Source organism: Saimiri boliviensis, chromosome 1, assembly GCF_048565385.1.
Source record: "Saimiri boliviensis isolate mSaiBol1 chromosome 1, mSaiBol1.pri, whole genome shotgun sequence".
Lineage (NCBI taxonomy): Eukaryota > Metazoa > Chordata > Mammalia > Primates > Cebidae > Saimiri > Saimiri boliviensis.
The window spans coordinates 99,489,453-99,511,680 of NC_133449.1; the positions used below are offsets into that span (position 1 = coordinate 99,489,453).

Genomic DNA, 22,228 nt, shown 5'->3' on the forward strand with positions numbered 1-22,228 from the left:
AGGGGGGCTGCAGAGTGGGCACAGGCGGGGGCTCTCAGCCTCAGCACTGTTGGCATTTGGGCTGGGCCCTTCTTTGCGGTGGGCCGTCTTGGGTATTGCAGGACATTTAGCGGCACCTCTGGCCGGACCCAGCGGATGTCAGGAGCGCACCCAACTATGAAAACCAAAAACGTCTGCAGACATTGCCATTTGTCCGCTGGAGGGCACCGTGACCTCCTGGTCGAGAGGCACTGGGTTAAGGGACACTGCCACAAAACAGAGGACAGGGCCTGGCGTGGTGGCTCACGCCTGCAGTCCCAGCACTTGGGGAGGCTGAGGCAGGTGGATCACCTGCGGTCAGGAGACCAGCCTGGCCAATGTGGTGACACCTCATCTCTACCACTAATACGAAAGTGATCTGAGTATGGTGGTTTGGGCCTGTCATCCCAGCTACTCGAGAGGCTGAAATCACTTGAACCTGGGAGGCAAAAGTTGCCGTCAGCCAAGATCTCGCCGCTGCACTCCAACCTGGGGGTCAGAGTGAGACTACATCTCAAAACAACAAAAAAAAAATAAAACAGGGGACATTTGTACTGGGTCTTGAGGGGTATGTAGGAGTTTTCCAGGAAAGGCTCTTGTGATAGAGGGAAGGACCAGAAAAAGGCACCAGGATTGACGGCAGTGGGCTCCCCGCTGGCCTCGCTGCCTCCCCTCCAGCGCCGACAGTGCTTTCTCCTGGCAGCAGCCAGTGGGACCATTTTAGAACATCCCAGAGCCCAGGCCAGGTGCGGTGGCTCACACCTGTAATCCAAGCACTTTGGAGATTAAGGCAGGTGATCACGAGGTGAGGAGATCGAGACCGCCCTGGCCAACATGGTGAAACTCCGTCTCTACTAAAAATACAAAAATTAGCTGGGCATGGTGATAGGCACCTGTAATCCCAGCTACTCAGGAGGCTGAGGCAGGAGAATCGCTTGAACCTGGAAGTGGAGGTTGTAGTGAGCCGAGATTGCACCACTGCACTCCAGACTGGCAACAGAGACTCTGTTTCAAAAAAAAAAAAAAAAAAAAATCCCAGAGCCCATTTCGCTTCCCACACCAAAACCCCCAGCTCCCTGCACCCCTTGGAATAAAACCGCAACTTGAAAGGTGTCACATGCTCTGGCCTCTAGTGGCCTTCCCCAGCTTCGTCTCCACCTCCACGTGGGCCCCCGCTGCGGCCCCACCGGCTACTTCTAGTCTTCACGCAGCCAGATCTGCTTGTGCCCCAGGGCCTTTGCACCTGCTGTTGTGGGTGGCCTGGAGGTCCTCCCACTGAGTATTCCCGGAACTTACTCCTGCCTTTGTTTCAGGCCTGAGCTCAGGTATCACCTCGGCAGAGAGGCCTCTGCTGCCCCTGCCTCCTTACATAGCTGTTCTGCTGCCTCTGTCACTGGCTTTGATTCCGTTGTGGGGTCCCCCGTTGCTGCAACACTGTTCCTTGTTTGTGTGCTTGTTTACCATCCTGGTCCTGTCTCAGCGTCAGCCCACGTGGGAAGACTTCTACCCTGTTCCCTGCTGCATCCTGGCCCAGCGCTGGGTGTCCATCAGGTAGTGGACAAATGTTTGTTGAATGAATGAAGGAATGAATGGACAGAGTGAGGTGAGCCTCAGGCAGGCTAGAGAGGGATGATGTGTTGGGAAGTGTGGGGTAAACTGAGGCTGGGAGGTGCACAGTATCTAGGGTCTGGCCAAGGGGTCGTTGGGATTTCTTGGCAGGAGATGGGTGTGACGTGACTGCTGTTAGGTTCTGTGCCTGCTGCTGCAGACCCAGAGGGCACCCACGTGGCGTTGTGGGCCAGGCGCCCGGTGAGGTGGAGAGGCAGTCCCTGGCCCCGTGCTGGGCAGCGGCCACCCCAGGAGCTCCCGTATTAGTGGCTGTAGTAACGTGTTGCCACAGTGTTTTCATTGAAAATGCGGGAATGCATTCTCTCACGGTTCCAGAGGCCGGAAGTCTGGCTTCCAGGTGTTGGTGGGGTCGATTCCTCCTGGAGGCCCCTAGAGGAAATCTGTCCTTGGCCCTTCCGAGCCCTGGTGGCTGCTGGTGACCCATGATGTCCTGAGGCTGTGGCCGCCATCACCCCGCCCTCTGGCTCCATCCGCCTGTGGCGTCCTCCCTGTGAGCTCTGTGTCTTCTCTTCTTACAAGGACACCGGTCACTGGATCAGGGCCCGCCCTACAGCGGCATGGTCCCATCTGAGATCTCAGATTGATGACATCCGCGAAGATCCTCCTTCCAGTAAGGTCCTAGCCTGAGGTTCCAGGTGGATGTGAATGTGTGGGGGACACTGGCCAGCCCAGTGAAGCTCCCATTTCTGGCTGACCACTCCATGCGGGGCTGTCCCCAGCACCCCGTGCTCGCCAGGCCCTGACCACCCCCTCCAGGCCCGCCTTGCCCGCTTCTCCCTTTGGCCCCTGCACCCCGAGAGGCAGCGCAGCACAGTGCATGGCTCCCGCTGGCTGACCTCGGGCCAGTGTCTTCACCTGTCTGTGGCCACTTCTTCACCTGTCAAACAGAACTAGGACAGTGCCCTTCCTCCGTGTTGCTGAGCTCTGGCGAGGAAATGGCTGGAAAGCACATCCTGGCCCGAGGTCATGTGTAGATAAGCATTAACGGTCATTATTGTAAGTAGAAATTTTATTATTACACAAAGTAAAAACTCAGGGGGAAGCATAGGTGACAGATGCTTCCCACTGTTCCCATGACATGTGCCGAGGGCAGCGGGGAACCGAAGCACGGCACCAGGAGGTGTGACGCTGCGTCCCCACCGCCACCCGCCTGCCTTCCCTGCTGGGAGTCCTCGCACCCGAGGGGCCTAGCGTTCGGAGCCGGATGGCCCAGCGAGGAAGGTACCAGTGCCCTCTGCCCAGATGCCCCAGCCTCTCAGAGATTCACCTCCTGGCTCTGCTGCAGGCTGAGATTGCGTCCACTTTTGGTGACCTGCGGTGACCAGAGAGCACATCTGCAGAAGCCCTGGGCCGCCCTACGTGAGAGTGTCTGTGATGAAGAGGGCCCCAGAAGGTGGTTGGCACATTCTGGGAGGCAGGAGCAGGGTGAGGGGGGCTTTTTTTTTTTTTTTTTTTTTTGAGACAGAGTCTCGCTCTGTCACCAGGCTGGAGTGCAGTGGCACAATCTCAGCTCACTGCAGCCTCTGTCTCCCAGGTTCAAGTGATTCTCCTGCCTCAGCCTCCTGAGTAGCTGGGACTACAGGCGCACACCACCGCACCTGGCTAATTTTTGTATTTTTAGTAGAGACGGGGTTTCACCGTGTTGGGCAGGATGGTCTCCATCTCTTGACCTTGTGATCCGCCCACCTCGGCCTCCCAAAGTGCTGGGATGACAGGCGTGAACCACCACGCCCGGCCTGGGGGTGCTTTCTAGGCAGGCCGAAGGACATAAGCAAAGGCGACCAGGGGACAGTGTCTCGAAAGGCCGTGAGGGGCTGTGTCCAGGGAGGTGAGAGAGATGGCAGGAAGGACTCAGGAGGCCGCTGGCATCGAGAGCTGCCGAGTCTGGTTTAGTTGGAGAGGCGACATGGGACAGCCTGGGGAAGCCTGGACTTGGGTGTTCTGTTTCCTGGGTTATAGGCCAGAGGGCAAACGTCACAGCCTGCCAGCTTGGCCGTGCCGCAGTAGCTGGTTGCAGCCATTCCCAGGACCTCTGCCGGCCAGTTGGGGTAAATCCTCCAACCCTCCTCACACTGGCGCACACATGCACATGTACACACACGAGACAGCCAGGCTCCACGTGGCTAGAAAATATGCCTCCTGTGACCGACCGGCGGGGCGGGAGCCAGCACCTGGCACAGGCCTGACCTCTCGTGCCAGCGCTGTGCTGGGTCCCGGCCCCCACTTGCCCTTCGCCACCCACTCCTGCTTCCAACTGAGTGTTTCCAGCGTGGGAGCAGAAGCTGGGCATCGCTGACCCTGAGGTGTCCCTCCCGTGCCCGCTTCAGCGGCGCTGGCTGTGCTCCCCACTGCCCACACTGTCACAGGAGGCCCAGGTGTGCCACCAGCTCAGCAGCAGCCATGATCTTGAGGCTTTTCATGCCTCGGGTTCCCCCGCACTCAGTCCGGGGAGCGGGGGCTGTCTCCTCTGCACACCTTGCCCTTGATCTTCCCTGGCTCTATCTTCCAGCCTGAATTGCTGGTGGCACCCATAGGCCTCCTTGTTCTGAGCTGCCTGGCACTGGGCATTGTGGTGCCATGCACCTGAACCCCCTCCATGGGGTCCCTTGCTGCTTGTTCTCCCCTCTCAGGAGCAGCTGCCACATGGGGTAGAGTCTGACACCAGGTGTGGCCGCCACTGCGGCTAGCACAGCGGAGGGGTGGGTGTGCTGCTCCCTGTTCGGGCGACCCCCGCTCCGCAAAGGAGACAGGCCCTGGGCATTGCAGGGAGAGGCCCAGGAACGGTGGGCTGGACCGCCTGTGTACTCGCTGGCGGCCATGCATGGCGAGGTGGGGGGGGCAGCCGGTCCCCAGGCCCCTCACAGGTGCAGGCCCAGATTCTGTTGAGCTAAGCTTTGCGTGGCGGGCGGCTGGCAGCGAGCTGCTGAGCCTTCCAAAGGTAGCAGCCATCTGCACTGTGATAAAAAGCCCCGAGGATGATAAATAGACAAGCCGCACTTTTATTGGATTGCAGCTTGGGAGCAGCCACTTCGGGTTTGGCACTGTGTTAACGACAGATTTCTGCTTCTCTTGCAAGGCCTGGCCTCTTGGGGAGCACGCCAGCAGCAGCAGCCCTCCCCTGGCTCGAGAGAGCGCCCCACAGACGCTCCGGGGGGTTGCTGGCCTGCTCCCGTTGGCCCCTGCAGCCACGCTGCACTTGTGGGATTTCTGCTGGGGGGCCCCCCTTGCAGCTTGATGGGGTCAGGCCGATGACTTCACATCCCTGTACTGACACCTGGTCGCTGTGTGTCTTCAGGCGGGTGTCCTAACCTCTCTGTGCTGCCAGTGCCCGGTCTGTGAAATGGGCAAATAATGGCATTTACCTAACAGGCTTGGGAGGTTCCACGGGTAATGGCTGTGCTTGCAGCATTTGGAAGAGTGCCTGGGTGCACACACAGTGAGCGTTCTGTAAACATTAGCTGCTGCGATCAGCGCCATCGGCAGCCTGACTGGTAGTAGGATTGCTTCAGAGAGCCCCGTCTGGCCCTGGCATCCCAGCAGGCAGGGAGCTGTTTGGGGTCAGATCTGGGACGACAGGGCCTGTTCCCTGGAAGACCTGTATTTCCTAGGACAACAAGTCCCCTGCTGGGTCCTCCACTCATTGGTTAAAGATGGGTGCTCTTGGACCAGATGGCCTGATTACCTCATGGTCTCTCTGATGTGAGACCTTGGGCAGTGGCTGCAACACTCTGCCTCAGTTTCCCCATCTGTCAAGCAGGGATTAAAACAGAACTGAACCTCATGGTGCTGCTGAGGGGCCTAAAGGAGATGATCTGCTGTAAGCTCTTGGACCATAGCCTGGCACGTGGTAGGCACGGGCAGACGACCACCCCTGGCATTGCTGGTGGCACTCCTGTTTGCCAGGGTGGGCCTGGCGTTAGCTCTGGGTTCTGTGATGACTGGGCTTTTGTGGAAGGACAGCAGCAGGAGTTGGGAGCAGAGGGTGGCCCGGGGCAGGGCTGGGCCCTGCAGGATGCAGGGGGCTTGGTAAATGCCATCGAGTGGGTTCTCTGCCTGTGTGCTGGGGAGACCTACTGTGCACTGGAGCTCAGCCCTGGGAAACCGAGGCACCAGGGAAGAGCAGGCGTGGGGGGCAGTAGCCTGCCTCCTGGGTGCACTGGCAGGTTGGCTCCTCTAAGGCTCAGTTTCCTCATTGGTGCTCCCCAAGGTTCCTCCCAGGATCCCCCACCCCACTCCGACTGTCCCCATCTGGCCTTTTTTCTCTGCTCGAACACATCCTTCTCCTGCTGTCGGTGCCCACTCCCCGCCCCCCACCCTCTCCACCCTGACTCCTCCGAGCCCTCCAGCACACTGTCAGGTGCCCCATGCGCCGTGCACACTCCCTGAGCTGAGCCTCTTTGTTGAGCCAGGACACAAAGCCGCCTGCCTGGGACAGTGACCCTTCTTGGGCCTCTCGAGTCAGGCGCTCTGCCCTACTGCTTCCTGGGCTTCCATGCCGTGGGCTCTCCCAGCGACCAGGGCGACGCCAGGCCACCTTGCCTGCTCTTCGGGGAAGAAGGCACCAATTAGGCACGTGCACACCCCCAGCCCTCCGTGGTCTGGACCCTGTTTCCCCACAAGGATTCTTTCTTGGGCCACTGTCTGTTCTAGCCACTCTGAGGTCCCATTAGCCCTGAGAAGCCACCAGAAGAAGGCTCGTTTAAGCGTGTAGTGGCCAGGAGCTGGGGCTCACAGTTCAAGTCCCAGCTCCACTATTTGACCTTGGACAGGTGACCTCTCTGGACTTCGATCTTCTCATCTGAAAAACGGGGCAGCCAAAAGCAGCAGCTGCAGGGGCGTGCCGTAGGGTGAGGCTGGCTGCGGAGGTGGCTCACGCAGGTGCGCAACACACACCAGCTGTCACCAGCTGTCGCCGTCGTGGGCCAGGCGCCTGCTCCATGCCTGTTTCCTCATTTCACCCTCACAGCAACCCTGTGGGGTGTCACATCTTCCCACTCACCAGATGAGGCCACCGAGGCTCTGTGGGGCTCGGGGCTTACAGGATCACCCAGGTATGCAGCAGTGGAGACTGAGAAGAAATGAAAGGCTGGCACTGAGCTGCTGAACCTTCCAAAGGTAGCAGCCATCTGCACCTTTAGGCGTGAGGTCAAAGCCTGAGATGCCTTCCAGGCACAGCTCGGAGGCCATCTGGTTCAGTCTCCAGGCTCATCAGCAAAGGTCCAGAGAGCTCAAGTGACTTGCCCAGAGTCACACAGCTTCTCACTGACAGCTCCTCCTGCCACCTCAGGGCCTGCTGTGGCTTAGTGCAGGGAACAGGACTGCACATCTTAATGGCAGGGGGAGAAGCTGGGAGAGAAGCGCCTGGCAGCCAGTGAGGGCTCATCAGCCCTCGGCCTCCTCCCAGCAGGGCACCTGGCTCCGGGCTCCTCCGCCTGCCCTGCCTGCATCCCCTTCTCTGGAAAAGGATGTGCAGACATGAAGGGCCAGATGACAATGACCCCAGACAGCATCGCAGCCTCACCTTGTGTTCCAGCTGCCTGGGAGCTCCGGAAACATACTTGGGCCAAAGCTTAGGGATTCTGGGGAACAGTCGGGCTTCGGGATCTTTCTGGAAGCTCTCAGATGATTCTGCTGTACAGCCAGGGTAGAGGACCCCTGGGGTGCAGGACCCTGTGCTCTCTGAGTGTTGACCAGATATTGAACGGTGGTGTTTCAAAAGCAGAGAGAGCAGCTGTAAGCGAGGAGGGGCAAGAGCACTTACTGAGCACCTACTGTGTACCTGGATGCGCTCCTGTCACCTGTCGTGCTCTTGTTAGCCCTGTGTGGTGCACAGGAGACGGAGAGGTGAGGCAGGACCGCAGGGGGAAGACGTGTTCCTCACCTGCTGGCCCCTTCTAAAGCGAGCAGTGCCGACCCAGACCTGTGGCCGTTTCCTCTCCCTCCTGCACTTATCTGGCGCCTCTTCCTCCCTCCATCTGCCAAGTTAATGCAAACTGGCAGGAGCATGGAGGGGGGGCTCCGGGGGCACCGCTGGCAGCCCGCCCCACGCCGCCCACGTCCCCGGCCCTGCAGCCCTGGGCAGGAAACCACCAACGTGTTTATGAAAGAGGCAGGCGGCAGCTGCTGCTAACAGGTGAGCCCTTCCGGAGCCGAGCCTCTCCCAGGGCCTCCTGGAGAAATCGGTAATGAAGTGCAGCTGTGAACTCCGGTTTTGGGTCAGAAAGGCAATTTCTCATCCTCCTCGCAGCAATTGAGTTGAAAATCCAGGAGCTGTTTGCCTCTCCCCACGCCTCCGCCCCTCCGCCCTCACTCGCCTGAGCGGGAGGCCTCTCCGGCGTCAATATTGACTCTGTCAAAGGCAGGTGGCCGGGCGCAGGAGGGAACCGGGCTGGAAACCGGGGCCGGGAGCAGCCCCTGGGGCCAGTGAGGTGGGAGCAGGGAGCAGCTGGCCGGGGCGCCCTGGAAGAAGGAAGGCTGTTTTTCCTCTCGTTTTAATTGGTCTTTGTGACTCTAATGGTGCCCGATTCACCTAGGGGCAGCGTATTGGCTTGGGTCCCCACCGCGCACCACATCTGAGCTGTTCAAGAGGCACCAGGCAGCTGCTCCTGGCCTAACTGACTTTTCTGGATGGTTCTGGGCCTGGAAGGGCCCAGAAAAACAAAGCCAAGGGGTGGCTGGGAAACCTCAGGGCCTCCATGGGATGGCAGCCGGCCTCGGGGCCGAGGCAGCACGGGGGCAGGGGAGAACAGAGCCCGGCTCCCATATCCAGCTGCGGTCATGGCCCAGCCTGGCCACCTTTGGCCACAGGGTCACCTGAGAATCCAATTTCCATAAGGCCCAGATGAGGTGAGCAACGCTCGCCAAGTGAGGTTGATTGGAAATCGCAGTGGGAGGTGGCTCCCGCCCTCTCTCCCGGAATGGACACTTAAGACACCCAAATGCCTCGTTCCCAGCCCAGCTGAGATGTGTTCAGGAAACACTGGTAGCCTTTGAGGAGGGGGCCAGGTATAGTGGTTGTGAGCTGGGAGCTCTGAGGCCAGCGTGCCTGGGGTTTGGATTGCTGCTGTGTGACTTTGGAGAGATCGCTTGACTTCTCTGATTCTGTCTCCTGGAAATATAAGGGTTGCTTTTGAAGATCCACCTTGTGAATCTGATGATGACCATAGTGCCGGCAATAATAAGCATTTCCCTGGTGGGGACAGAACAGAAAGTGTGCTGTGCCACCTCTGCCCACTGCTCCCCTTCTGGCCACACTGTGCCCACCAGGGCTCCCAGCTTGGCCCAGAAGGAAGGGCCTGGTCTCAGCCCCAGTGGCCTTCTCCCTCTAGCCCCTTAGTGTAGAATCGGAACTGCACAGCTGCGCCCAGCCATCCCGTTACCATGGTGGGGACTTTGTGGCCAGTTCTATTTTAGGCACCTTACATATTTTTTCAAAGCCAGGTTTGGCTGGGCATGGTGGCTCAGGCCATGCACCATGGTTCACTCCTGTAATCCCAGCACTTTGGGAGGCTGAGGCGGGCAGCTCCCCTAAGGTCAGAAGTTTGAGACCAGCCTGGCCCATGTGGTAAATACCCACCCCCCTTCTCTACTAAAAATACAAAAATTAGTTGGGCGTGGTGGTGTGTGCCTATAATCTCAGCTGCTAGGGAGGCTGAGGCAAGAGAATCGCTTGAACCCAGGTGGTGGAGGTTGCAGTGAGCCGGGATCGCGTCACTGTACTCAAGCCTGGGTGACAAGAGCAAAACTCCATCTCAAAATGGGGTTTATTCAGATGTAGCTTATGCACAAGATCATTCACACTTTTTGAGTGTATTGTTTGGTGAATTCTCACAAACATATACAGTGGCAAAACCAGCAGCTCGATTTACAGAATTCTGTGTCCAACCCCAGAAAACCCCACTGTGTCCTTCTGCTATCCTTCCCCACCTCCAGCCCCTGCAGCCATGGGTCTGTTTTCTGACTCTGTTGTGTCACCTTTGCTAGGATGTCATGTAGGTGGAGGCGTTCAGTACAAAGACTCCTGTGCTTAGTGTGCCAGGGTTCAGACCCATCCAAGTTGGAATGTGCACTGGTGGTATGTGTGCTGTGGTGGCTGGTATGTGTGCTGTGGTGGCTGGTGTGTGTGCTGATGGTGGTTGGTGTGTGCTCTGGTGGTGGTTGGTGTGTGTGCTGATAGTGGTTGGTGTGTGCTGATGGTGGTTGGTGTGTGCTGATGGTGGTTGGTGTATGCTGGTGGTGGTCGGTGTGTGCGCTGATGGTGTGTGTGTGCTGATGGTGGTCGGTGTGTGCGCTGATGGTGTGTGTGAGCTGGTGGTGGTCAGTGTGTGTGCTGATGTGTGTGCGCTGATGGTGGTTGGTGTGTGCTGGTGGTTAGTGTGTGTGTTGGTGGTGGTTGCTGTGTGCTGGTGGTTAGTGTGTGCTGGTGGTGGTTGGTGTGTGTGCTGATAGTGGTTGGTGTGTGCTGATGGTGGTTGATGTATGTGCTGGTGGTGATTGGTGTGTGATGATGGTTGGTGTGTGCTGATGGTGGTTGATGTGTGTGCTGGCGGTTGGTGTGTGCTGATGGTGATTGGTGTGTGTGCTGATGGTGGTTGGTGCGTGCTGATGGTGGTTGTGTGTGCCGATGGTTGGTGTGTGCTGATGGTGGTTGGTATGTTTGCTGATGGTGATTGGTGTGTGATGATGGTTGGTGTGTGCTGATGGTGGTGTGTGCGCTGATGGTGATTGGTGTGTGCTGATGGAGTGTGCTGATGGTGGTTGGTGTGTGTGCTGATGGTTAGGGTGTGCTGATGGTGTTTGGTGTGTGTGCTGATGGTGGTGTGTGCTGATGGTGGTTGGTGTGTGCGCTGATGGTGGTCGGTGTGTGTGCTGGTGGTTGATGTGTGTGCGCTGATGGTGGTTGGTGTGTGCTGGTGGTTAGTGTGTGTGCTGGTGGTTGGTGTGTGTGCTGGTGGTGGTTGGTGTGTGCTGATGGTTAGTGTGTGTGTTGGTGGTGGTTGCTGTGTGCTGGTGGTGGTTGGTGTGTGCTGGTGGTTAGTGTGTGCTGGTGGTGGTTGGTGTGTGCTCTGGTGGTGGTGTGTGTGCTGATAGTGGTTGGTGTGTGCTGATGGTGGTTGATGTGTGTGATGGTGGGTGGTGTGTGTGCTGATGGTGGTTGGTGTGTGCTGATGGTGGTTGATGTGTGATGGTGGTTGGCGTGTGTGCTGACGGTGGTTGATGTGTGTGCTGATGGTGGTTGATGTGTGTGATGGTGGGTGGTGTGTGTGCTGATGGTGGTTGATGTGTGTGCTGATGGTGATTGGTGTGTGATGATGGTTGGTGTGTGCTGATGGTGTGTGCGCTGATGGTGATTGCTGTGTGCTGATGGTTGGTGTGTGTGCTGATGGTGGTTGGTGTGTGATGATGGTTGGTGTGTGCTGATGGTGGTGTGTGCACTGATGGTGATTGCTGTGTGCTGACGGTTGGTGTGTGCTGATGGTTGGGGTGTGCTGATGGTTGAGGTGTGCTGATGGTGATTGGTGTATGTGCTGTTGGTGGTTGGTGTGTGTGGTGATGGTTGGTGTGTGCTGATGGTGGTTGGTGTGTGCTGATGGTGGTTGGTGTGTGTGCTGATGGTTGGTGTGTGTGCTGATGGTTGTTGATATGTGTGCTGGTGGTGATTGGTGTGCACTGATAGTGATTGGTGTGTGTGCTGATGGTTGGTGTGTGCTGATGGTGGTTAGTGTGTGTGCTGATGGTATGTGTGCTGATGGTGGTTGGTGTGTGCTGATGGTGACTGGTGTGTGTGCTGATGGTGGTTGGTGTGTGCTGATGGTGACTGGTGTGTGTGCTGATGGTGGTTGGTGTGTGTGCTGATGGTGGTTGATGTGTGTGATGGTGGTTGGTGTGTGTGCTGATGGTGGTTGATGTGTGTGATGGTGGTTGGTGTATGTGCTGATGGTGGTTGGTGTGTGTGCGCTGACGGTGGTTGGTGTGTGCTGGTGGTTAGTGTGTGTGCTGGTGGTGGTGTGTGCACTGATGGTGTGTGTGCGCTGATGGTGGTTGGTGTGTGCTGGTGGTTAGTGTGTGTGCTGGTGGTTGGTGTGTGTGCTGGTGGTGGTTGGTGTGTGCTGGTGGTTAGTGTGTGTGTTGTTGGTGGTTGCTGTGTGCTGGTGGTGGTTGGTGTGTACTGGTGGTTAGTGTATGCTGGTGGTGGTTGGTGTGTGTTCTGGTGGTGGTTGGTGTATGTGCTGATGGTGGTTGGTGTGTGCTGATGGTGGTTGATATGTGTGCTGATGGTTGGTGTGTGTGCTGATGGTGGTTGATGTGTGTGATGGTGGTTGGTGTATGTGCTGATGGTGGTTGATGTGTGTGCTGATGGTGATTGGTGTGTGCTGATGGTGGTTTATGCGTGTGCTGATGGTTGGTGTGTGTGCTGATGGTGGTTGATGTGTGTGCTGATGGTTGGTGTGTGTGCTGATGGTGGTTGATATGTGTGCTGATGGTTGGTGTGTGTGCTGATGGTGACTGGGGTATGTGCTGATGGTGGTTGGTGTGTGTGCTGATGGTTGTTGATGTGTGTGCTGGTGGTGATTGGTGTGTGCTGATGGTGGGTGATGTGTGCTGATGGTGACTGGTGTGTGCTGATGGCGGTTGGTGCGCAGGCTGGTGGTTGGTGTGTGCGCTGATGGTGGTTGATGTGTGTGCTGATGGTGATTGGTGTGTGCTGATGGTGGGTGATGTGTGCTGATGGTGACTGGTGTGTGCTGATGGTGGTTGGTGCGCAGGCTGGTGGTTGGTTCCTTCCTGTTGCAGAAGGGCACCGTTGTGTGGACGCACCACAAATGGTTTCCCGTTGGACACACTGGAGCCCACAGTCACATTGCCAGGCTCCTCATAACAGGCCACCTGGCTCCAGAGGCCACCCAAGAGGCCGGACTCTGCCTGCCCCCCTCACCGAGCTTCTGGCTCTGGGGAAGCAGGGCCTCGTGCTGTAAGCTAGAAGCGTCCCCACCCCAGGCCCGTGTCTTGGTGTCAGGTTAGACCACAGCTGAAGATGCATCTTTGTCCCTGCCAGAGAGACCCGTGTCCGGTGCGAATAATTGGATTTTAATGAAACGAATGGGAGTGCTGAGGCCGTTTGCCGCCCTGGCCTGCACCGGGGCCCTGCAATTAAGCCGATTATGTTTTGAGAGTCAAGCTGTCTGACTCCTCGCGTCCCTAATGAGATGATGCTTGATGGCCCTGCCAGTGCGGTTATTTATTTATTTACCCAACTCTCTTGAGCTGGGACGTGCCAGTAGGTCCCGGTAATGAACAGCGGTGCTGAGCCTGTGTGTTCCCACTCCGGCCCCGCCTCGCCCCGTCTGGCAGCTCAGGCCATCGCCTGGTGACACACTCTAACAAATGCTGATGTCCAGGCCACACCCCTACGGACTCTTAGTTGATCTGGGACTGATGTAAGGCCACTGGGATTTTTCAAAGCTACCCCGGGGGAGCCCGGAAGCCCCTGGTCTAAAGGACACAGGTTCTCCCGGACGCCTGGGCTGCCGCTGCGTCCCACTGGAACGGTCTCCTTCCTCTGAATCCCCTGCCCCGGTGGGCCCAGGCTGTTCCCACGGGAGGCCTGTGGTCTTCTCCCCCTTAAGGCCTCACTGAAACTCAGAGAAGGATTTGAAGCCAGAGACCCTCAGCACAGCTCCTGGAGAGAGGAACCCCGGGTGGGTGGTGGCCGGAACGCTGGCAGCGTGTGGCGTTTTCTCTCCCCCCTCATTTGGTTAACTGGGACCGCACCCCTCCCTCTGCCAGCACTGGGCTAGGTTAGCGCTGCATTGCTGGGTGTGGGGCTGGGCAGTCACTCGGGGCCTTCAACCCCACCCTGCGGGCCCTGAGGGTCCTTCTGGGAGCTTTCGGCTGTCTCTGGCTGTGTGGTTTGGCATTTTGCCTCTGTGTTTTGGTTTTGCGTACTCGGTGCTGCAGGCCCAGGGCAGAGGGACCCCGGGATTCTGTGTGATCTCGGATAGATGAGTCACGGAAGCCCCTGGGCCTGGGTCCCCCACTGTAAAATGGGGGCAAGGGGTTAGCCACTGTAAGGTGGTCCTTTCCAGCTCCCACATCCAAGGAAGGTTCTAGATTTAGACATTGGCACGGCTGATGGGGGTGTGAAGAAAAGCTGTTTTGGGGAGCTCTGTGGTAAAGTCACGTGGTGGCCCGGGAACCCTGGGCAGCCCGCCCAGCCTTCTCCACCTCCCTTCCCTCCGCGGAGGCCGGGCAGACTATGCCATGCATGGACGCAGTGCGTACGAAGGGCTCAGCACGGGGTTTCCGGGGCGTGCCAGGCAGAGGCAGTGATATTGCTGGCCGGGGTGGCTGGCCGTAGCAAGCGAGGCCGTGGAGCGGGTGAAAGTATGGGTCTGCTTGCAGTGAGGGGGGGGGGGGCCCAGCTTAGGTGTGAGAACACTTCCTTCATCAGGAGGACGTTGGTGGGTCCATCAGGTGGTGGAGCTGGGGCTCCTGTGGCTCCTGAAGCCCCAGCTGGTTTTTGCCCGGCCCCAGTAAGGCCAGGTTCAGCTGGGCAGGTCCTGATCTGAGGTCTGGAACCCTGGGGGCCGAGAAGAGGGGGTGGCGCTGCCTTCCCTGTGGGCGATCCTGCTTTGCTCAGCCCCTTCCCTCTCTAGACCTCTGTTTGCCCCTGCTCAAGGTGATCACACCCCACCCAGCTCTGGGAGGGCCCTCAGGTGTGTGTCTGACCAGGACTGGCCCCACTCGCTTGACACTGTTGCCATTCCAAGCCTCTCCAAGGCTGCCCCAGGCCCTGGGTTCCTCATGCTCAGCCCTGGTGGTGGCAGTGGGGGAGCAGCCAGCAGACGGCCCCAAGCCAAGGCACAATGGCTAGGGACGGGTGGCTGGCCGGGCACGCCTGTGGGCCTCAGTTTCCCCAGCTGCCAGCAGGGTCAGGGCCCAGTGAGCCCACAGTGCCCTTTTGGCTGGGCTCATTTTCCTGGAGCATCCGTCCATGCAGCCAGGCTCCTGGGCAGACACCGGCTGAGTTTCCTGGGGCTGCTGTAATGAATCGCCCCAAACTGGGGGCCTCAAAACAACATACCCTGATTCTCCCATGGCTCTGGAGATGTCCAACGTCAAGGTGTCAGCTGATGGGTTCCTTCTGGAGGCTCTGGTGGAGGACCTGTTCCAGCCTCCCTCCCAGCTGCTGGGCGTGCCAGCCACACTGGCACTGCTTGCCGTGTAGACGCAACCCTTCAGGCTCTGCCTCCGTCATCTGGTGTCTCCTCTGTGTCTCATAAGGGCCCTCCTCCCTAGGTGTGGAGCCCATTCTCATCAAGAACGAGCTAATCTCAGGAGCTTTGAGTTCATCACTTCTGCAGAACCCCTGCCTCCTAGCGAGGTCACCTGTGCAGGCGCGGGGTGAGGGTGTGGACAGATCTGTCTGGAGAGCCACAAGTCAACCTTCTGGGTGCCAAGTTCTGTGCAGGCACCTTATGTTCCAGTTCCTCTTCTATGGGGCCACAGGGACATCCCATGAGGCTCCGTAAGTGTCAGAGGAGGGACTTGAGGTGATGGTTATTCAGAGCAGGCCCTCGTTCTCTTCCAAGGTGACCCCAGGGTCCCTCTTTACAGGTAAGAAAACAGACTCCAAAACTCCACTCAGCCTGGCGTGGTGGCACATGCCTATAGTCCCAGCTACTGGGGGGACAGGCCAGAGGGCCGCTTGAGCCCAGCAGTTTGAGGCTGCAGTAAGCCAAGATTGTGCCACTGCACTCTAGCCTGGGAGATTGAGCAAAACCTGGTGTTTAAAAAAAAAAAAAAAGAAAAGAAAAGAAACAGAAACTTCAGTGTGGAGCTGGGGGTGGAGCTGGGGTGTTCTAACGGCAGACCCCAGGGGCCACTCACACCCCGTGCTCAGACCAGTGTGGGGTTTACAGCAGCTGCCCAGGACACAGAAGGGCAAGCAGGGCCCCTGCTCATGTGGGGGCCCCCAGTTATCTGCCCTGCAACTCAGCCCCGCGTGGAAGTGGCAGCTCAGTCTCAGATCAAAGACAGACCCAGGCAGCCTGGCGCACTGCAAGCTGCCTCCCTTGCAGGAGACTTCAGGTGGCCAAGACTTCACATGTTGGGGAGCTCTGCTCTCAGTTTCTGACGAACTTGGGGGAAATGCTACCCATTGCGTGCCGGCAGCTGTCTGGTTGTGAAGGTGTCCCGTGCTCTCTCCAATCTCATGCCGGCCAGGAGCCCATGCTGTTGCCTCACCCCATCGTGGCCGAATGCCCTTCCCTCCCAGGGACCCAGCCTACCCCTGGGGTCAGGCCCTGCTCTGTGCGCCTTACAAATAAACTCACAGTGTCCCCATTTTAGAGATAAGTCAAGTGAGGCTCAGAGAGGTGAACGACTTGCCTGAGGATACCCAGTTGTGAGTGACAGAGCTAGGATTTGAACTTGGGCGTCTGGCCCTGCCTCTCAACTCAACTCATCCTCACGTGTCCACAGGAAGCTGTGCCTCCCCGAGTTAACCCAGTCCTGGCTCAGAGGAGGGTCACTGACGGGTAGGACAGTATTTTGGAGGACACCTGGGCCAGACCCCTGGTATCTTGTAATGGGGTGCAAAGTGGGTCTGTCGACAGCGTGATAATTTGGTTTTGAGAAGCAGTGGAGCTGGGGCGTCAGGATCTGGTGAGGCGAAGTCAGAGGGAGAGGGGGCATTCCAGGGGGCAGGGCCTGCGGGAGGGAGGACGTGGAGGTGGGACCTTTCAGCTTGTTGTGGAACAATGGGGGCTCAGCCGTCTCCACCACCCTCTGCCTTCCAGATTATGTGCTGGGATTTCCAAACTGCTTGTACCTTCAGCAGCAGGCAGTCCACCATTTCACATGGCCAGGAAGTCTAGGCTGGTGGGGCAGGGACGCAGACCCCACTGCAAGTCCCCAAGTACCCTGAGGACAGAGAGGGGACAGTCATTTTCCTACTGTGTGTGTGTGTGTGGTCTGCGATCTTTGCTCAGCATCCAGAAAGGACTTGAGGCAGCTAAGTGGTATTTAAAGAAGATTAAGCATTTCGTGGGAGGGAGGGAGGCTGCATTGGGTAAGCGTTGGTGTGAGGGCCCCACTAGGTCCTGGCAGGGCGAACCTGCCCTCTGTGCCCTGCAACATCCCGAACCCCGCCATTGCCAGGGACAGTGGGACTCACAGGGGAGACCACGGGCAGGCTGTGTCTCCAAAGACGATGCCATTCGCAGAACAGCCCAGGACAAAATGGGCCTTGCCTTGCTGAGTCACAAGAAACCACTCCCAACAGAAAAGCTGACCAAGGGCTTCCGCAGCCTCCTTTCTGGAAGACTTAGCCAGTTGGGCTGGAAAGCATCTTCTGACAAATGAACCTCAGAAGTGGGTGTCCTGAGATCGCTGCCTGCCTGGGGTGGCTGCGGGGTGAGCCAGGCCCTTCCTGCCTCTCACTTTCCTCTGACCCCAAAAGAAAGGGCAGCGGGGTCTGCCCTAGCGGCTGCTGGGATCACATCACACACAGCCAGATAAGGGTGGGGAGGACGGGAGGGGAGAGGCCTGTCCCAGCTTATCTGGGCAAAGTCAGGACCCCGGAGCGAGGAGGACGCTCTCGGAGGAGAGAGGGGAGCCTGAGGCTGAAGTAGCTATTATTGACCCTGTTTTACCTGTGAGGAAACTGAGGCACACAGCACTGACCCATCCCGGTACGCCCTGGTTCTTGTCTTATAGTGAGGTGCTGGGTGCATGTTACTCCCTATACCCTACCGTCTGCTCTGGGCCTCCCTGGAGTCCCCTCTGCAGCCCCAGCTGGCGCTGACCTGGCCTCCCAGGGCTCGGAATTGGGCCAGCCATTTCTAGACCCCCCTCCAGCTCCAGGGACCCCTTGCATAGGCCCTGGCTGGTTGCCATGGAACATTCCAGAAAAGGCAGAGAGTCCTGCCCTCAAGGAGAAGGTAGGAATGCAGCCCTGGGAACACAGCTGAAGTAGCAGATGCAAGGCCACAGGTAAACGAAGGAGGCCCCACTTGGACAAACGGGCCTGTGGGTGCAGGTGCCTGGAGGGGAGCCCGCGACAGCTGGAGCTGCAGGATGCGCCCCATGGCAGCCAGAGCTGAGCAGATGCTGCCCAAACAGGAAGGCACTGGAAGAAGGCATGGAGAGATGGAGGCCCTGTCCCCGGTACCAGGATGCCCAGATGGGGAGGGCAGTGGAGCTGGGCATGGAGGCCCAGGGTCCAGGGGAATCTCCTGTTGATGGGCTGCTAGTTAGCTGGGGCTTCCACATTGCAGGTGGCTATCACACCAGAGCAGCAGTTCCCAAAGTGGGGTTCCCCTGGGAACTCATTAGGAATGCAGATTCTCAGGCCCCGCCCCAGACCTGCTAAATGAGAAACGCTGGGCGGCAGAGCAAGGCTTCTCCCAAGCCGCGCTGGGGATCCTGGTGCTGCTTCTTTGTTTTGAGATGGAGTTTTGCTCTTGTTGCCCAGGCTGGAGTGCAATGGCATGATTTCAGCTTACCACAATCTGCTTCTTCCTGGGTTTAAGCGATTCTCCTGCCTCAGACTCCCGAGTAACTGGGATTACAGGTGCCTGCCACCACACCCAGCTAATGTTTGTATTTTTAGTAGAGACGGAGTTTCTCCATGTTGGTCAGGCTGGTTTCGAACTCCCAACCTCAGGTGATCCGCCTGCCTTGGTCTGCCAAAGTGCTGGGATTACAGACATGAGCCACCACACCTGACCCCCGGTGCTTCTCAAAGCGTGAGGCCCCCTGTGCTGCAGGAGGGATTAAGTCACTTTGGGTTCAGGGAGCCTGGGGCCTCCTCATCCTGCTGCTAATCCTCCATCCAAGTCCAGAAGGGAGAGGTGTTCCTTCACCTTCGGCAAGGAGGTGCCCAGCCTCCTGCCCCAGAGAAACCGTGCCACCTGCCCGCAGGTCTGGGTGGAGGGAGCTGTGTCCTACACACTCTCAGGAGTATTAACCGCTTTCACTCCCGCCACCCTGTGCCCAGGGCCTGGGCAGGGACTGAGGCTTTCTGTCAGCTGCTGCCTGTGGTGCCTGGCTCACATCCTCTGCTTACACAGTGGCCTCTGATGCCGCCTGCGCTCATTCACCCAGAACGATGGCATGGGGCAGAATCAGGAGGCAGGTGGAATCTATCTAGAATCACCACCCTGCCAACCCCAAATGCCCCCCCTGGGCACCGTCTGTGTCTCCACATGAGTCCGGGAGTTGTAGGTGTCAGGCATCTGGCTCTTCCCATGACTGTAAGAGTCTGTGTCCCTCCTGGGAGGCTGTAAGTCTAGTCTGCTTAAGGGAACGTTTTCCTCGGAAAGGGCTTTGGAGCTGGGAGGGCAGGAATTGGGAAGCCACCGGTCGCCCCTCCACAGGGCCCCCACCTGCCCATACAGCTCCTCTGTGCAAATTAGAAGGTGCCCCTTGCTTCAGGCAGACCCGTCCCATGCCCAGGTGCTTGTTGAAGAATAGAGTGAGTGCTGGGTTTCAGCTCCCGCTTGCCATTTCCTCCAGGAGCTCTTGTGCAGTGAACAATCTGGACAACTGTCCATGGCAGCCCTGTTCCCTGGGCTCCTGTTGGCTCCCATCACCATCCCATTGGCTGCTAGGGGCTTAGAGCACAAACCACCCAGCTGCCCTTTCACCCCTGAGAGGCCAGGGCATCCATTGTCACGCCCTGCTGGGTTTCCTTTGCCTATGTGCTTAGTGAGCAGTGGCTGTGGCCTGTTAATTCATGCCAAGGTCTCGCTGAGACGTAGGGGACTCCAGGGAGTCATTGAGCCCAGTCTGCCCATTCTGCAGATGAGTATACCAAGGCCCTGCAAATTCATGTGGCCTTGGGCAGGTCACCGTGAAGACCCGTTTCTCCTCCCCAGGGGCTTTCCCTTTTTGGTTTTGAGCACTTGTTTTGTGCACGGCTGAGCAAGCATTCACCCCTCCCTCACAGAGGAGGCTGCTGACGCCCCGGGAAGCTGAGCTACTCCCCCAGCTCACACAGTGAGTGGATGGCCTGCTTGGAGCTCAGTCCAGGCTACTGGCTCCTCCCAGCAGCTTCTCAAAGAGTTTCTGCCAGAAAGCAAACGCTGTTCCCTGGGATCCTGTCCTCCCGGTGGGGTGCGTGGCCCCCGGGGCCCAGCAGTGCACATACCTTCACCAGCGCCAGACCTCCGACTAGCAAGGACATGCTGTCCTTTGGGGATGCCGGCTCCCGGCCCACATCCCTTGACCAGATAAACACTCCCTGTAGACACACCAGCCTGAAATACAAGTGTGTTCAAGGTCAAACGGGCTGGCCTGGGGAAGGCCTTGAGCCCCTGATCCTTCCAGCAGCCGTTCTCAGCCGTCGCTGCACCTTTGGAAGCACCCGGGGGCAGACATGCTGGTGCCTGGGCCCCTTCCCCAGAGATTCTGATGCAGCTGCTCAGGGGTAGTGTCCAGCTGGGTATTTTATTTTATTTTTATTTATTTATTTTTTTTGAGACAGAGTTTCACTCTTGTTGCTCAGGCTGGAGTGCAATGATGTGACCTCGGCTCACTGCAACCTCCGCCTACCGGGTTAAAGTGATTCTCCTGCCTCAGCCTCCCAAGTCGCTGAGAGTATACGTGCACACCACCATGCCCAGCTAATCTTCTGTCTCTTTAGTAGAGACGGGGTTTCACCATGTCAGCCAGGCTGGTCTCGAACTCCTGACCTCATGATCTGCCCACATCAGCCTCCCAAAGTGTTGGGATTACAGGCATGAGCCACCATGCCCACCCAGCCTGGTATTAAACTCCCCAGATTGTCCTGTCCATCAGGGGTGACCACCAGGCTCTACCCTCAAGGGAGGGACACAGGATGATTCAGCCTTAGAAACCGCATTATCTTGCTCATCTGCTGGGCACTGGGAAGAAAGCGCTTGGTAAATTGCAAGGTAGTTCGTGGAAAGCCCAGCACTTGGTTTCAGAAGGAAACTGGCAAGCAGAAAGTGAGGGTCTTCACTGAGGCCTCAGCTGTTCCACGCTGGGCAAGAGCCGGCAGTGACCTCTCATTGCCTGAGCTGATGTCACTTCTAAGGCTTGAAAAGATGGGGGGTATGGGAGTCCAGGGCAGAGCACCCATGGGCAGGCGCGGTCCTGCGGTCCTGCGGTCCTGCACTTCAGGAGGCTGTTCACAGCCACATAACCAGGGACATCCATGGAGAAGGAGCTGAGGAATCTGGGGTGGGGTGAGGAGAGTCTGCTGAGACAGTTCACACCCAGGGGACCATGAGAGTGGTCTGCAAATAAGGATGTGAAATCTGATGACAGATGGGGAAAGAGATTGGCCCAGTGGGGTAAAAGTTAGGGAGATTTCAGCTTAACACAGGAAGCAATTATAACCAAGCAGTCACAGGCTGACAGCAGGCAGCCTGGTGGGAAGGAGACTCAGAGACCCTCTCTGCCCACACTCTTAGGGGGCAGCTGCTTCGGGCAAGCCCTGAGCTGGGCACAGTGGAAGAGGTTTCCAAAGGGTCTTTGCCTGGTGGCGGATGGGCTCACCCTGGGTTTCTCAACCTTGGGACTGCTGACATTGGGGTTGGCTGCTTCCTCGGTGTGGGGGCTGTTCTGTCCGATGCAGGGTGTTTAGAAGTATCCCTGGCTCCACCCACCAGGTGCCAGCAGCACTGTGACCCCCAGTTGTGTCAATCAAAAATGTCTGCAGACACTGGTTGCTAACTACGCTCTGGGGTACAAAGCCACCACCCCCTCTCCTTTGAGAGCCACTGGCTTGGAACAAAGGGTCTGTACCTTGGCTGCACATTGGAAACCCACAGGGAGCTTTAGAAAATACCAGTGCCTGGGTCCGTGCCCAGAGGTGTGATGTCATTGGTCTGGGTGAAGGCCCAGGCAAAGGGTGGGTGTGGTTTAAAAGCACCCAGGTGGTTCTAATCTGTTTGGAGGGGTTGGAGACCCCCTGGTGTACATGGTTGTTTCTCAAGCTTGACTCGTGTAAGAAGCGCCTGGATAGTGGCTCAGACGAAGGTCCCCCATTTAATTAGGATCACCTGGAATTCTCAGGCTCATCAGCAGGCTGAGAAAGCCATAATCCCAGTGCTGCCTGAAGCTCCAGGATTCTGAGCTGAGAGGCCTCGCCAGCCAGCCTCTCTAGACCTCCTGCAGCTTCCCTCTCCCATCCCAGGGGCTGGGCCTCCTCCTCTCCTCCCTTCGGCTCCCCTCCCCTTGGACCTTCTCCCAGCCCTCACCCCGGCCTGGCTCCGGGGAGCAGCAGGCAGCCCTGCCCCTCCTTCTTGCTCTCCTCCCAGCCTGTGGCTCTCAGCACAGCTTGATTTAGTAGGCGGTGGAGGAGAAAGGCAGCTTGAAGAGTCACTTAGAGGCTCGGTGCTCACAGCACTTATCTGGAAAGGAGAGGCCAGCGGTCCTGGGGAGTGGGGCTGAGGCTGAGCACACCTCCCCACTGGGGCAGGGAGGCTGTGCTCTGCAGGGCTGTGGACACCAGAGCTGCACACACCCTCTGCCCCCAGCGCCCAGTCTCGGGTCTGCCCCCCCAACCCCCGCCAGGCAAGCAGAGGGTGTGGGGGGGGGGGCGGGGAGG

At 58.0% G+C, this 22,228-nt stretch overlaps 1 protein-coding gene across 4 annotated transcripts in view; it reads left to right on the forward strand.

The window, feature by feature from the left end:
- Positions 1-22,228, forward strand: part of GSE1 (Gse1 coiled-coil protein) — a 504,956-nt gene that overhangs the window by 267,501 nt on the left and 215,227 nt on the right. The window lies entirely within an intron of this gene.